Here is an 11,553-nt window from a genome sequence, read left to right as displayed (position 1 = left end):
TTAGAAGTTGACGTAGCTTGGTTGAGACATATTCATGAATCTTTGATTTTAATAAATTGAATTTCTATAGATTAATTGTGTTTCTAGAATTGAATGTCTTCTTAATTTACTGGCCATAAATTGAGTTGTTATATTTACTTAGAATCATTGCTCGGGAAAGGGGATTTTGAGTAGGATCAATAGGAACTACATTGTTAATTGTTTATATAAATCGGGAGAGTATATAGCTTTAATAGAACCTTTAAGGAACATTATTTTACACATATCACTACATCTAGATTTTTAATAAGGATATTGAAATCGAATTGTAGTTGATACACTCTATTTGTTGCTCGGGAGAAGGGAATAGAATAATCTAAGTGTTCTTGGTTATTAATCGAAAGAAATTCATAAAATAGATTAATTATGATTGAATATTATCGAGACCAAGTAAAATCAAAACCTCTGGACTATTTTTCTCTGATTGATAATTCCTCGAAATTTGTGTGTGTGAGCTTGATAATTCCTCATTATTTACTTTATTTCTTCTGCAAAATTCTCGAAGTTTGATTTTCTAGATAAAATTAAGACTATTTTAATTACAAGTACTGAATATTTTCATTTTACTCCCTGTGGGATCGACACTCTCTCTTTCACTATATTAAAACTTGACACTCGTACGCTTGCGAGTAAATTTTCACAACATTTCTTAACTACTTCTTTCATAGCGGGATTCAACCGCCTTTGATGATCAACATAAGGGGTATAAGACTCTTCCATCAAAATTTTATGCATGCAAATTGTTGGACTAATACCCTTAATGTCAGAAATTGACCATCCTAACGCAGTTTTAAAATTTCTCAGAACTCTCAACAACTTATCTTTTTCTACAGCGGACAGATGAGCAGATATAATAACAGGATAAGTAGAGTTTTCACCAAGGAATGCATAACATAAATGCGCAGGCAATTCTTTCAAATCATGAGTTTCAGTGGATACCTCTGATGCACTATTCTCCAAAGCTTCAGTTTCCTTAGGACTTACCATCTTTTCTTTTGGAGCGCTGTCAAGGATTGCTTTTTGCTCATTTAACTCCCAATATTCTTCCTTATCAACCACCTCATCCGCCACCAAACATCTTTCGAGTGGATCGGTAATTCCTGCACATGAAAAGGAATTATGAGAATCAACAATTTCAATACTTTTACATGTACTTACCTCGTTTGGTCCCCTCATGGTGTGATAGATATTAAAAATTACTGCTTCACCACCAACTCGAAGTGTGAGCTCTCCTTTATGGACATTGATCAGTGCTCGTGCAGTAGCTAGAAAAGGTCGTCCAAAGATCAAAGGAGTTTCTTCATCTTCATCCATGTCTAAAATTACAAAATCTGCTGGAAAGATGAACTTGTCGACCTTCACCAAAACATCCTCCACAATACCTCGAGGATATGTGATACTCCGATCAGCCAGCTATAAAGTGATGGTGGTTGCTCTGACTTCTCCAAGCTCCAAAGTCCTGTATACAGAAAAAGGCATCAAATTAATACTTGCTCTTAAATCACATAAAGCTCGATTAACTTTAGAACCACCAATAAAACAAGGGATAGTAAAACTCTCTGGATCTTTAAGCTTTTGTGGCAACTTTTTCTGCAGGATTGCACTACACTCTTCTGTCAGATTCACCACTTCATTGTCTTGCAATCTCCTCTTCTTGGACATTACATCTTTGATGAACTTTGCATAGTTAGGCATTTGTTCCAAGACATCTGCAAATGGAATATTGATGTGTATCTTCTTGAAGTTGTCTAGAAACTTGGAAAATTGCTCATCAAGTGCCTTCTTCTTAAACCGTTGTGGGTATGGAAGCTGTGTCTTGTACATCGGTTTAGATTCAGATTTTTTCTTGGGCTCTTCAACCACAATTTCTTCAGCCACTGGTTCTTCTACTTCTTTTGCTCTGCTCTTCTCTTCAGATTCTAACTTCTTCCCATTTCTTAACTCAACTGCTTTGCATTGTTCTTTTGGATTCACTTCAGTATTGCTGGGAAACTGTCCTCTGTTTTGATCCTTCAAAGCATGTGCAAGCTGTCCAAACTGTGTCTCCATGGATTTTATCATAGCTCCCAAACTGCACATGTGTGTCTCCATGTTGTCCATTCGAGTTTCAGTCCTCGACATCCTTGTTAGATTCAGTCACAAATGTAGACACAACATCCTCCAAAGATGCTTTCCCTTCACCATGATTTGTATTGAATCCCGAAGGGGGTTTCAACACATTTTTTTTATTGGCATAGGAAAAGTTTTCATGGTTACGTAAGCCAGGATGATAAGCATTAGGTGGAGGGTTACCTCGATAATTCCCGTAAACTCTGGGATTGATGTATTGAGCTTCTTTAGGTGGATGAGATTCTTCTATGGCAACCGACACACCTGCAGGTTCTGCAATATTTACCTTGTTCAGAGAAGCAACTTGTGTACTCAATGCAGATAGCTGTGCAGTGATGGATGTGAGAGGATCCACACTGTACACTCCTTTCTTGACTCCCATACATTCAGACGGCCATTGATAACTATTGATAGTCATTTGTTCCAGCATATCATAAGCCTGAATGGGATCCTTGGCAAATATGGTACCTCCAGCAGCAGAGTCCACAGACATTCTTGTAGGCGTATTTAGTCCATTGTAGAAAAACTCTATTTCTTCCCAATCTGCAAAATTATGATTAGGACAACGCCTTAATAAATCTTTGTACCTTTCCCATGCCTCATATAGCTGTTCTGAATCATGCTGTTGAAAGATACTGATCTCAATCTTCACCTGGGTTGCCTTTGATGGTGGAAAGAACTTTTCCAAAAATTTCACAGCCATGCCCTCCCAAGTTGTTATGCTTCCTAGTGGCAATGACTACAGCCAACTCCGTGCCTTGTCCCTAAGAGAAAAAGGAAACAAACGTAAGCGTATTATATCCTCAGAAACACCATTTATTTTTACTGTATCAGTAATCTCAAGAAAAGTGCGCAAGTGTAAATGAGGATCAGCTGTGACAGCTCCATTGAATTGGTTCTACTGAACCATGTTGATTAAGGCCGGCTTCAACTCAAAGTTGTTGGCATTTATTGTCCCTCGAGCGATTCCAGAGTAGTGGGTCTGGATTGTCGGCCTGAAGTGATTTCTAATCGGCACCAAGGGAGGTTGTTGTGCTTCTTCTTCAACCATTCTTGCAATTTCTTCTATTCTAGCTCTTCTTAAAGAGTTTGCACTTTGTGATCGTCGCATAGACTGCAATTAAAAATAAGAAGAAATTAATTAGTAATTAAAATAAAATAAAATAAAAGCTCTAAATTAAAACTTAGACTAATTGGTAACAAGACTAAACAAAATCAAAAATTACTCCCCGGCAACGACGCCAAAAACTTGTTGTGAAAAATACTCGCAAGCGTACGAGTGTCAAGTTTTAGTAAAGTGAAAGAGAGAGTGTCGATCCCACAGGGAGTAATTTGAAAATATTCAATACTTGTAATTAAAATAGTCTTAATTTTATCTAGAAAATCGAACTTTAGAAGATTTATGACAAATTAAATAAATAAAGAAGATTTAAAAGCACGCACAAACACAATCTTTCAAAGATTAACAATCAAAGAAAAATAGTCTAGAGGTTTGATTTCACCTGGTCTCAACAATATTCAATCCTAATCAATTTATTTTCATGAATTCATTTCAATTAATAACCAAGAACACATAAATTATACTATTTCCCTCTTCCGAGTATCAAATAGCATGTATCAATTACAGATCGATTCCAATATCCCTATTAAAAATCTACTTGTAATGATATGTGTAAAACAATGTTCTTTTTAGGCTCTATTAAAGCTATAAACTCTCCCGAGTCATATAAACAATTAACAGTGCAAATTATATTGATCCTATTCTAAATCCCCTCTCCCGAGTGCCGGATTCTGAATAAATATAACAAATCAATTTATGGCCAGTAAATTGAAAAGGCTTTCAAAACTAGAATCACAATTAATTTAGAAGAACTCAATTCATTAAAATCAACAATTCATAAATATGTCTTGACCAGGCTACATCGACCTCTAGACTTAAAGAGTTTAGTTCATAATAAAATTCATAGCAACATAAATCATGTTCAGAAATTCAAACATAATTCAACTCAAAAGAAATAAATAAAATAAAGATACAAAGCCGTCGTCTTTCTTCCGTGTCCGGTCAAAAAGTCTTCGTCTTTGTTTCAAACAACTTCAAATCTCGATCGAAACATCCACAAATTTTCTCTCAAGATTTTTTCTGTGTTTTTGGCGGATCGCCCTCCCATTAGGTCTGAAAAACCCTTAAATACGCCCCTAAGATTCATCCAAACACATTCCAAAAGTATCCCAAAAATTTCCAAAATTAAACACAGCATTCGTCACACAGACAACGACGCACGGGCGCGCCACACCAGGCGTGGGCGCGCATGGAACACTGTCTCAATAACTTCACTCATCGACTTCACGCACAGGCACGCGTGAGTCATGCGCGGGCGCGCATGACACTCTATAAAATTTCCACAACCCTGTTCAATTGACGCGCGGGCGCACCACACCAGGCGCGGGCGCGCATGACCTTCTGCCCTGTCTTCATCTACTCTTCAAAATATGAACCATCTTCGCTTGCTTCGCTCTGTTCTTGACTCTTTTGGCTCTTTTGGTTCCATTCATCATTAATTCAATGCTTCCTGTCATCTAACAAAAACAACAACTTCTTCCACATAATTCCGCTCGAAACCCAGCAATTATCCAATAATATCAACACAATTTAAGTGCACAAAATGCACTTATCAATGATGTGTTTTCACCAGGGGCACGGTGATGAATTATACCAAGTACTGTGGAATGTGTGGATATATGACTAGACAGAGAGAAAGTGGGACCCCATGCTTGTATTACTTTTGGAGCCTTTCGTGCTTCAGAGGGTGTCTGGGAACTTTTCTTGCTTCAGATGGTTATTGAGGGGGAGGCTACCTCAGTCTGATGTGTTGCAACAGTCACAGTAGTGGTATAGATATTCGATATTTGGAATCTCTCATGAAGATTTAATTGATACTGTGATTTAGTATCCAAGGAAATTAGTTATCATCGGACTTTGTCAGAGATACAGATGTTAAATTCCTATTTTCAGAATTATCCTTGAAAAGAATTTTCCTTGACGAGGGATCATTCTGAGCAGATAAGTTTTGTTTTCGATGTTGTAATATTCCTAGACAGATAAATCTAGAAGGTGAAAGGATTTCTACCAGTGGTTATTCAGAGTATAGTGATCTGACTTCGTCAGAGATACAGTGTGACATTCATTTGGGACAAGGAAGATTCAGGTTTTCAGACTTGGGAAAATCTTCTTTAGTCTTTGTTTGTTTTGGTATCTTCTTGTATGGACATAAGCAGTGGTAGTAAGTTTGGATTGGTACGGGATTGGTGCCAGTAACTACCTTTAATTATCACATGACACTGTCAGAGATAAGAATAGTGAAACTCGTGGGAATTTTGTTATTCCAAGTATTTTGGGTTCAGATAGTTCTCGTTGAACAGAATCACAGATATCATGGTTGTTGATCAACAGTATGAGGTTCTGATGAATCGAGAATTTGTGAATGACAGACTTAATTGATCGATCCTTTTGGGCTTAGTATGAGCTTTGATGGAGCAAGGATAATGGATGCGATTGCTAAGTTTAATCAGTATTAATTGAGATATATTCAGGATTTCTCTAGTGTTTGGGAATTTCCAGGAATGTGCTAGTTTACCTTTTGGATTTTCTTCTGTTGAGAAGAAATGATAAGATGTAACACTTGTGATTTTGGGGACCGGTAAACCATGTTTTGAATTCTATGTAGTAGATACGGATGTTGTAACCCAGTATTGGGGGAGGTGATTGTTCTTTTGTAGAAAGGACGATTTGAATGGGCATTTCTTGGTGATTAGAAACTATTAACTCAGTTTTCAGAGGCTGAACTGAGAAAATTGTTAATCGTTGGGAAAAACTGATAGGATGAGTACAGTACTCTGGTATTCAGTCCTCAGAAATGTTTCTACAGTATTTCTTGGATTCCATTGTCAGAATTTGATCTAGCAATTGTTTGAATTTCAATGGGTACTAACATGATAGAATCAAGTGTTTAGACGTGGAAAAAAGACAGCATCTGAGATCTAAAAGTTACCAGGTCTAGCGGGATTGTTGTCACTGATTTTCCGGGATGTCTATTGGATGCGTTAGACCATTGATGTATATAGGATTGAATCATGAGTTAGTAATCATTGTCAGAGAAAGAGATTTCAAATTTGTTTCCAGATTCTGGGGAGTTTCAAGTATAACTCAAGGAATATTCTCAATGCGAGTACAACCTATCATTCGGAGAATGATGATCAGTCAGAACATAATATCTGTATTTTGAGAATGTATTGTGAGCTTGCACTATGGATTTTGACCAGCTTGGCAAAATCAAGTTTCAGTGATTGAATTTGTTTATAACAACAGTTATCACAACAATAATTGTATGGGACTGTTTGAAACGTTGTACGGACGACGATGTCGTACCCCACTGTTCTGGGAAGAAGTGGGAGAGCGACAGGTAGAAAGACCAGAGTTAGTCCAACAGGTTGTTGATAACAGATCAAGAAATGAATTAAGATTGCGCAGGATCTTCAGACTAGCTATGTGAAGCTTAAACACAGATCTTTGCAATTTGAGGTTTGTGAGAAAGTATTCCTGAAAGTTTCACCTTTTCGCAGGATTTTGAGTTTCGGTCTCAAGGGTAAGCTATATCCTGTCTTTTTGAATTCTGGAATGTGTAGGAGATTTGACTTACAAATTAACATTACCACCATATTTACCTAACATCCACGATGTGTTCCATTTATCACTGTTAAGGTGATTGGTGGTAGATGAGTCTTACATCTTGCAATTATCCAATGTACAGTGGATACAAATTTGACATATGTGGAGAGATAATTTCGTATCATGTATCATAAGGACAAGGTATTTCGTAACAAGATCATTCCTCTTGTTCTAAGTTAAGTGGCAGTGCCGAGGCATTGAAGAAGCCACTTGGGAACTTGAAAGTCGTATGCGTATAGACTATCTAGAGTTGTTCAAAGTATGTTGAATCTTGTAAAATTTTCAGTCTGAATAAAGGGTGTTTATTCAGTATTAACTATTTTTAGTAATTCAGATTTATTTCGAGGACGAAAATATCTTAAGTGGAGGAGAATGTAATAGCCCGATTTCATTTTACCAGATTAATTTTCTAATCATGTTTAGATTTAATGAATCATGATTAAAAGATTTTAATATGATCTAACAGTCCTAGGATTTGGATCCAAAATGGTCCAAAAATTTTCAATGGGCTTAAATTGGACTCGGAGAGTTCGGATGGTCCGAACTTATGCCCATGGCAGATCGGATGATCCGATGGAGATCGGATTGTCCGAACTCGGATTGACAGATGTCCAAATCCAGTCAGATGAATAACATCATGGATGACGTCACTGAGTTCGATCGGATGATCCAAAGAGGGATCGGACTGTCCGAACTTGCATGCATGCAACGTGGATATCATGCAAGGATAGGACCGTCCTAACTGGGGATCGAACAATCTGAACTCCGTCTATAGATAGGGGCGAAAATCCTCATTTTCAAATTGTTCAGAATCCTCTCCTCTCCCGTAATGGCTCTATCTTAAGGGCTCCGAGACTCTTTCTTTAAGATTTGGAGTAGGAAGTAGTATTTTTATAGTTAACGGGCAGTGTTTGTAGTAGTGGCCAAGTAGCGGAGCTTTGGCGAGGTGTCCAGGGGTCGTAGCAGGGTTGTGACCAAGCTCTGGGGCATTCGACATCAGAGGGCTGACGACGGACGAAGGTATAGCTCTAGCTCTTTTTAGTAAATAGAGAATATGCTATAGTTTAATTAAGACTTTTAGAGTATGATAGATTATGTATGGTTATTATTAAATTGTATTATTGCATGGTAGGCTTGGAACCTAGATGGATGCTTCTAGGTACTGCCTTAGAAAGGTACTTAAGTACTGACTGAGATTGCCAACGGGTATTCATTCTTATGTGTTGCATTTATGTGCCATTATTATTATGGATGCATGATCTATGTTTTATTGCTTTGCAATATATTATGTTGCATGTGAATTTCATATTGAGCCTGTATCTCCTTCGAGATAAGCTATGTTTCCAAGGGTACTCAGCCCTTGTTAGGACGTTTTGGGCATTGAGAGTCACTCGAACGACGGGTCGTTCCATCTCTAGTGCTCCAGGAGGACATTCTTGGTCCACGTCCAGTTAGGAGTGAGTGGTAGGTATAGTGGTTTGATTCTCCGAAGCTACAGCTCATGTCCTAGGCGCTAGTCTGAGAAGATTCTGATCTGTCTACCTAGATATTATTTCCCTGTCATTTCATTGCGTGTATCATATGCGTATGTTTACCCATACTAGCGTACTGAGCATTTTATGCTCATGTCCGGTTATTTTTTGTTTTTCTGGACACCCCATTCGACGAGACAATTGCAGGTGGTTTTCCTAGAGATCTGAAGATTGTGTGGTGATCAAGGCAGGATTGCAGGGTCAATCACTAGGTTTTACCATGCTGGTATTTTAGTTATTCTAGTTTCAGCAGTTTATCTCTAGTTATAATTGATTATTGTTTAATTGCATGCCTAAGTTTCTGATTAGTAGGTGATCACGGTGCGGGTCTCTACATGTCACAACCGCCATAATAGTGATACATGAAACATGTAACACCCGAAAAAATTTTATACGTAAATTCGCATGCATAATTAGGGAAATTAATTATTTAAATTTTTAGAAATATAAGTTAAATATTACTTATGTGTTATTATGTGTATTATGTGCATGTTTTAAATTATTTTAGTATTTAACCCATAATTATGAAAATTTTAGACTTTTAAGAAATTTATTATTTTGAGCGCGTAGACGGGACCGTGGACGGACGAAATACCAATCTTTTTAGCCAAAAATATTTTATGAGTCTTATGAGCCTTAAAATAATATTTTAAGGTATTTTGTCAAGAAAATTTTAGTGTTTATTTATATATTTATTTAAGGGTTGATTTTTAGCCGAAATAAGACATTTTAATGACTTTTATTAAATTTTAAAAATCTTATAAATTATTATTTCGGGATTTTTGGTTTATTATCAGATTAATAAGTTATTATTGAGTTTTTAAATATTTATTTAGGTATGATATTATCTCAAATTAGTTTTTATCCTAATTTAATCCTATTTATAAAATTTTAAAACTAAAACCTATCCTACCCTACCCTAACCCCACTCAGCCGACAACCCCTTTACTCCACCTCCTTCCTCACGTTTCAACAGAAGCAAATAACCTCCATAGCCGATTTCTTCAAGAAAATTTAGAGTTTTTCGTAGATTCGTCGTCCCGGAGCCGTACACGTGGAAGCTTCGATTTAAATCAAAGGCATGTCTAATTCTTTTGTTTCTACACCATGTAAGCTATTATTTCATTGTTTTATCAGAAACACTATGATCCACGCGTTTAAATTTCTGAATTTTCGAAGCATGAATGTTTCTTTTTTCTTTCTTGCTCACGTTTGCTTGGTTCATGGTCATATCACGTTTTTTTTTATGCATGGGAAGGTCCAAGCTGGTGTCCAACGTCTGGGTGCATGTGTGAGGGTCCTTAGAGTCGTCCTAGTTCATGGTGTAGGTCGGGCATAGGCTGGAACCAAAGCCTCTTCTTCCGGACGCACCAGATCGCGCAGGTTAGTGTTCTGAGGAAGAAGACTTCGTTCTCCTTCCTCAGGCCACGGTTTTGGATGAGGTTTGAATGGATTGAACCCTATCGATGTTGGCTAGGATTGGGAAGTGGTTTAAGGGAAATATATGGCCGGAGTAGGGAGAACAAACGGATTTGGCAACACTGCTCATCTGCGCACGCGAGCACAGATGATGTCTGGTTTTTGTGTTCGTGCTCCACCTATAGTGCATGGGTTGGGTTTATTTTTATCTTGTTGGAAACATATAGATGTTTTCTAGGATTGGAAAGTGTTTTCACGGTCATTGGTGGTCGGAGCAGGGAGAACGATCGGATTTACGGCAGCCGCTCAGGGCTGAACGCGAGCTGGGGGAACAGCCTGTTGCAAGGCTTTGTTCTCCTTCCTCGAACCACGGTTTGGGCTGATTTTTAGCTTGATGGAAACGTCTTGATGTTCTAAGTGATAGAAGTGGTTTCATGGTCAAATATTGTCTGATCAGAGAGAACGAAAGGAATTAGTACAGCTGCACAGAGTTGGTTGTGAGCAGAAATATGCTTGGGTTAAGTTTTGAACATCTGGGTTTTATTTTGAGCTGGGCTTGGGCTGGGTGGTTCGGGTCGGGTCTAGGGTGTCATGAATCGGGTCATTAGGGTCCGGGTCCAGGTTAGGTGAGTCGGGCTCGGGTATTTTAATTTTTAAGTAATTAAGAGTTTAATTGGTTTTTGGGCCAGTTTAATGATTAGAAAATTATTTGGGACTCCAAATAATTTTATTTGGGCCTTAAATGATTTATATAAGTTAACCCAATGATTTTCACGGGCTTGGGAGCCCATGGAAATTTTTGGGCCCGTCGATGGATTTTTGGGCCAGTCTAGAGTTTTATTGAGTTTAATTAAGTTAATGGACTTAAATATTTTTATTTAGGCCCAATTAAGTTTAATTAAGTTATTTGGGCTAAAATATGATTATTGGGCTTAGCTTAAGTTAATGGACTTAAATGTTTTTATTTAGGTCCATTTATGAATAATGACATTTAATTAAGAATTTATTTCCATTGGGCTTTTATTTAAGTTTAATGGACTTAGAGTGAGTGATCAGCAGTCTGGACCAACCCATGAAAATAAACTATGTCCGGAATATATATTTAATTATTTTTATGCATGAAGTCTATTTTAAGTAAAAGTATATTTATTATGAAAATTTAATTAAATATATATTACGAACATATTTTAAGTGCATGCATACATGAAGAGTTTTATGATATGTTTATGATTAAGAATTGAGCATGAAAAATATTTTTTATGGAAATTGAAGTTATGTGGCGGCACAGAGGTGGTTTACCACCAGCACAGAGGTAGTTCTAGTACCGGCATAGAAGTGGTTTTACCACTGACACAGAGGTAGTTTACTACCAACATAGAGGTGGATTTATCCACCGCCACGTATGATGGTTCTCAGATTGATCAGTCGCTCATGTTTACGAGCCACATATACAGATATAACCTTCAAAGTTATTTATGATTAAGTCATGCTCTATTTACGTATGGATTATATGATTAGTATGATGAATGTTATGTTATAAGATATGGTATGCAAGAGTTTACAGTGCACATTTTTAAGAGCATGCATGCATACTCATGATATTATATGTATTAGTATGATTATATGATACATTATTTTTAACCCTTGTTATAAAGGATTAGACATGTTGAGCCCCTAGCCTCACTACGCTTATATGGTGCAGGTGAGTGTGATGATTCGTTTGTAGCT

The 11,553-nt window shown here is 37.2% G+C and overlaps 1 non-coding gene across 1 annotated transcript; it reads left to right on the top strand.

Annotated features, from left to right (window-relative positions):
• The first annotated feature begins 2,696 nt into the window (after positions 1–2,696).
• Positions 2,697–2,802, top strand: LOC140885837 (small nucleolar RNA R71). Its single transcript, XR_012151251.1, has one exon. It is a non-coding gene; the product is annotated as a small nucleolar RNA R71 (small nucleolar RNA).
• Positions 2,803–11,553: the final 8,751 nt, after the last annotated feature.

Source organism: Henckelia pumila, chromosome 2 (assembly GCF_033568475.1).
Source record: "Henckelia pumila isolate YLH828 chromosome 2, ASM3356847v2, whole genome shotgun sequence".
NCBI classification, from domain to species: Eukaryota; Viridiplantae; Streptophyta; class Magnoliopsida; order Lamiales; family Gesneriaceae; genus Henckelia; species Henckelia pumila.
This window is presented reverse-complemented; position numbering and strand designations above follow the sequence as displayed.